Source organism: Tachyglossus aculeatus (genome assembly GCF_015852505.1).
Source record: "Tachyglossus aculeatus isolate mTacAcu1 chromosome 12 unlocalized genomic scaffold, mTacAcu1.pri SUPER_6_unloc_2, whole genome shotgun sequence".
NCBI classification, from domain to species: domain Eukaryota; kingdom Metazoa; phylum Chordata; class Mammalia; order Monotremata; family Tachyglossidae; genus Tachyglossus; species Tachyglossus aculeatus.
In genome coordinates, this window is record NW_024044829.1 from 14,695,598 (window position 1) to 14,701,003 (window position 5,406).

The 5,406-nt window shown below is 49.1% G+C and overlaps 1 non-coding gene across 1 annotated transcript; it reads right to left on the reverse strand.

The window, feature by feature from the left end:
- Positions 1-4,917: 4,917 nt before the first annotated feature.
- LOC119921517 lies at positions 4,918-5,055 on the reverse strand. The gene has a single exon (XR_005448551.1). It is a non-coding gene; the product is annotated as a small nucleolar RNA SNORA7 (small nucleolar RNA).
- Positions 5,056-5,406: the final 351 nt, after the last annotated feature.

Sequence of the window (5,406 nt, forward strand, 5' to 3'; positions counted from 1 at the left end):
CTAAGTTTATTTTCCGTACTTTTGATGGCTTATTATACCCTTTTGTATCAGAATTAGAACGACAGCTATTTGATTTAATTAGCAAATCCACTGGGAATAAATTACCATATTACATTTTTTGGTAACAGCCTTTTTAATGTAGTGTTCAATTCATTTAGCCTAGTGGATAGAGCACAGACATGGAAGTCAGAAGGACCTAAATTCTAATCCTGACTCTGCCACTTGTCTGCTGTGACAACTTGGACAGGTCACTTCATTTCCCTAGGCCTCAGTACCCCAACAGTAAGGATTTAAGACTGTGAGCCCTATGTGGGACTGTGTCCAACCTGATTAGATTGAATCTAAACTGGCGCTTGGAAAAAAATGCTCAAAAATCTCCAGTGGCTACCAATCAACCTACGCATCAGGCAGAAATTCCTCACCCTCGGCTTCAAGGCTCTCCATCACCTCTCCCCCTCCTACCTCACCTCCCTTCTCTCCTTCTACAGCCCAGCCCGCACCCTCCGCTCCTCTGCCACTAATTTCCTCACCGTGCCTCGTTCTCACCTGTCCCGCCGTCGATCCCCGGCCCACGTCATTCCCCTGGCCTGGAATGCCCTCCCTCCCCACATCCGCCAAGCTAGCTCTCTTCCTCCCTTCAAGGCCCTACAGAGAGCTCACCTCCTCCAAGAGGTCTTCCCAGACAGAGCCCCCTCCTTCATCTCCCCCTCGTCCCCCTCTCCATTCCCCCACCTTACCTCCTTCCCTTCCCCACAGCACCTGTATATATGTTTGTACGTATTTATTACTCTATTTATTTTACTTGTACATTTTTATTCTACTTATTTTATCATCATCATCATCATCATCAATCGTATTTATTGAGCGCTTACTATGTGCAGAGCACTGTACTAAGGGCTTGGGAAGTACAAATTGGCAACATATAGAGACAGTCCCTACCCAACAGTAGGCTCACAGTCTAAAAGGGGGAGACAGAGAACAAAACCAAACATACTAACAAAATAAAATAAATAGAATAGATATGTACAAATAAATTAAATAAGTAAATACATAGAGTAAAAAAATGTACAAACATATATAAATATATACAGGTGCTGTGGGGAAGGGAGGGAGGTAAGATGGGGGATGGAGAGGGGGACGAGGGTGAGAGGAAGGAAGGGGCTCAGTCTGGGAAGGCCTCCTGGAGGAGGTGACCTCTCAACAGGGCCTTGAAGGGAGGAAGAGAGCTAGCTTGGCGGATGGGCAGAGGGAGGGCATTCCAGGCGCGGGGGATGACGTGGGCCGGGGGTCGATGGCGGGACAGGTGAGAGCGAGGTACGGTGAGGAGATCAGCGGTGGAGGAGCGGAGGGTGCGGACTGGGCTGTAGAAGGAGAGAAGGGAGGTGAGGTAGGAGGGGGCGAGGTGATGGAGAGCCTTGAAGCCCAGGGTGAGGAGTTTCTGCCTGATGAGCAGATTGATTGGTAGCCACTGGAGATTTTTGAGGAGGGGAGTGATATGCCCAGAGTGTTTCTGGACAAAGATAATCCGGGCAGCAGCATGAAGCAGTATGAAGTATTTTATTTTGTTAATATGTTTTGTTTTGTTCTCTGTCTCCCCCTTCTAGACTGTGAGCCCACTGTTGGGTAGGGACCGTCTCTATATGTTGCCAACTTGTACTTCCCAATACAGTGCTCTGCACAGAGTAAGTGCTCAATAAATATGATTGAATGAATGAATGAATGAACAGTGCTTGACACATAGTAAGTGCTTAACAGAAATCATCATCATTATTATCATTATCATTATTATTAGTAATATTGGAAAATATTATATGGAGCAAGTCCTTAATGTTACTATTCATTAATTCATTCAATCATATTTATTGAGCACTTACAGTGCAGAGCACTGTACTAAGCGCTTGTGAAATACAAGTTGGCAACATATAGAGAAAGTCCCTACACAACAATGGGCTCACAGTCTAGAAGACAACATAACAAAACATATAGACAGGTGTCAAAATCTTCAGAACAAATAGAATTAAAGCTGTATGCACATCATTAACAAAATAAATAGAATAGTAAATATGTACAAGAAAAATAGAGTAATAAATCTGTACAAATATATATACAAGTGCTGTGGGGAGGGGAAGGAGGTAGGGCAGGGGGTATGGGAAGGAGGAGAGAAAAAAGGGGGCTCAGTCTGGGAAGGCCTCCTGGAGGAGGTGAGCACTCAGTAGGGCTTTGAAGGGAGGAAGAGAGCTAGCTTGGCTGATGTATGGAGGGAGGGCATTCCATGCCAGGGGAAGGACGGGGTTCTGGGGTCAATGGCGGGACAGGTGAGAACGAGGTACAGTGAGGAGGTTAGCGGCAGAGGAGTGAAGGGTGCGGGCTGGGCTGTAGAAGGAAGGAAGGGAGGTGAGGTAGGAGAGGGTGAGGTGATGGAAAGCCTTGAAGCCGAGAGTGAGGAGCTTTTGCTTGATTCATAGGTTGACAGGCAACCACTGGAGATTTTTGAGGAGGGGAGTAACATGCCCAGAGCATTTCTGCACAAAGATGATCCGGATACCAGAGTGAAGTATAGACTGAAGTGGGGAGAGACAGGAGGATGTAAGATCAGGTAGGAGGCTGATGCAGTAATCCAGTCGGGATAGGATGAAGGATTGAACCAACAAGATAGCGCTTTAGATGGAGAGGAAAGGGCGGATCTTGGCGATGCTGTGGAGGTGAGACTGGCAGGTTTTAGTGACAGATTGGATGTGTGGGGTGAACGAGAGAACGGAGTCGAGGATGACACCGAGGTTGTGGGCTTGTGAGATGGGAAAGATGGTAGTGCTATCTACAGTGACGTGAAAGTCAAGGAGAGGGCAGGGTTTGGGAGGGAAGATAAGGAGTTCAGTGTTGGACACACAGAGTTTTAGATGGCGGGCAGACATCCAGATGGAGATGTCCTGAAGGCAGGAGGAGACAAGAGCCTGGAGGGAGGAAGAGAGAGCAGGGGCAGAGATGTAGATTTGGGTATCATCAGTATAGAGATGATAGTTGAAGCCGTGGGAGCCCGGCCCCAGCCCAGCCCGTGGCGACCCGCCCACCATCACACCGCGTGGCCCCCGCTGCTCCCGGAAGGATCCTCTCCTCAGAGCGCCACCATAGACGCCCGGGACTCCGTTCCCGAGAGGCCCGCCTGCCATCACACCGCGTGGCCCCGCTGCTCCTGGTAGGATCCTCTCCTCATAGCGTCAGAGAGGCCCGCCATAGACGCCTGGGACTCCGTTCCCGAGAGGCCCGCCCGCCCGCCATCACACCGCGTGGCCCCCGCTGCTCCTGGTAGGATCCTCTCCTCATAGCGTCGGAGAGGCCCGCCATAGACGCCCGGGACTCCGTTCCCGAGAGGCCCGCCCGCCCGCCATCACACCGCGTGGCCCCCGCTGCTCCGGGAAGGATCCTCTTCACAGAGCGCCGCCACAGACGACCGGGACTCCGTTGCCGAGGGGCCCGCCCGCCTTCACACCGCGCGGCCTTGCTGCTCCTGGAAGGATACTCTCCTCAGAGCGCGCCGCCATAGACGCCCGGGACTCCGTTCCTGAGAGGCCCGCCATCCCGCCATCACACCGCATGGACCCCGCTGCTCCCGGAAGGCTCCTCTCCTCCGAGCGCCGCCATAGACGCCCCCTGCTTCCATCCCCCCCCTATTTAAGCGACCTTCCTTATAGTGCCCCCCAACCCCCCTTCCCGGTCCGGTCCTGACTAACTCTCCCCCTCCACCCACCCCGGGGAAAAGGCCCTTGTTATCACCAAGTTACATTAATGACAACCTCATTCGCACCTACTCAGCCTTCCTGTCCCGCCATCGACCCCCGGCCCACGTCCTCCCCCGGGCCTGGAATGCCCTCTCTTGGCCCATCGGCCAAGCTAGCTCTCTTCCTCCCTTCAATGCCCTACTGAGAGCTCATCTCCTTCAGGACGCCTTCCCAGACTGAGCCCCTTCCTTCCTCTCCCCCTCGTCCCCCTTTCCATCCCCCGCATCTTACCTCCTTCCCTTCCCCGCAGCACCTGTATATATGTATATATGTTTGTACATATTTATTACTCTATTTATTATTTATTTTACTTGTACCTATCTATTCTATTTATTTCATTTTTTTAGTATGTTTGGTTTTGTTCTCTGTCTCCCCCTTCTAGACTGTGAGCCCACTGTTGGGTAGGGACTGTCTCTATATGTTGCCAGCTTGTACTTCCCAAGCGCTTAGTACAGTGCTCTGCACACAGTAAGCGCTCAATAAATACAATTGATTGATTGATTGAATGAGTTCACCATGGGTGTGAACGTATGTATTGTCTTATAGAAGCATTACTATATCTCCTAAAAAATGTGACAAAAACATCATTTTTTAAAGCATCAGGTATGCTAAATGCTTTGAAGCATGCCTAGCAGACAGTTTTTTGTCTGTCTTATGCTGTCGAGTCATCTCCGACCCACAGAGACTCCATGGACCTATAATAATAACAATAATAATAATGATGATGATAATAATAATAATAATAATAGAATTTGTTAAGCATTTACTGCGTGCAAAGCACTGTTCTAAGCACTGGGTGGATACAAGGTGACCAGGTTGTCCCACCTGGGGCTCACAGTCTTAATCCCCATTTTACAGATGAGATAACTGAGGCACAGCAAGTGACTTGTCTAAAGTCACAGAGGTGACGTGGTAGAGCTGGGATTAGACCCCCGACCTCTGACTCCCAAGCACGTGCTCTCTCCTCTGAGCCATGCTGCTTCTCTCCCAGAATGCCCCACCTCTATCTGCAATCATTGTGGTAGTATATCCATAGAGCTTTCTTGGTAAAAATATGGAAGTGGTTTACCATTGCTTCTTTCCTTGAATCTCCACCCTCAACTCTTTCCATGCTGTTGCTGCCCAGCACATATGAGTTTTGACTTGTAGCAAATTGTCTTCCACTCACTAGCCACTGCCCAAGCTAGTAATGGAATGGGTAGGCCTCTGCTTGACCCTCCCTTCCATAGCCAAGATTAGTAGAGTACTGGAAACTCTCCAGGTGCAATCCTGAGAGGGGAGACAGTTCATTATCTAGACCAGTTTCTAGAGTCATGTTTCTAAACCATTTAATTATATAAAGAGGAATGTTTGGTGTGCCTGCCAATGTTCTGTGAGACTCCCTTGGATTCCAATACATTGAGCTAGGTCCTCCTCTGTTTTGAAAGCAATGACATCCAGCTCAGTCACGTGGCCCAGGCAGAACCTTTTGGGTTTGTTTGCTTTCTTTATAATATTTGTTAAGTGCTTATTATTTGCCAGAGAACGTACTAAGCACTGGGGTAGATACAAACTAATCAGTTTGGACATAATCCATATGTCACTGGGGCTTATAGTCTTTATCCCTATATTATAGATGAGGTACATACAA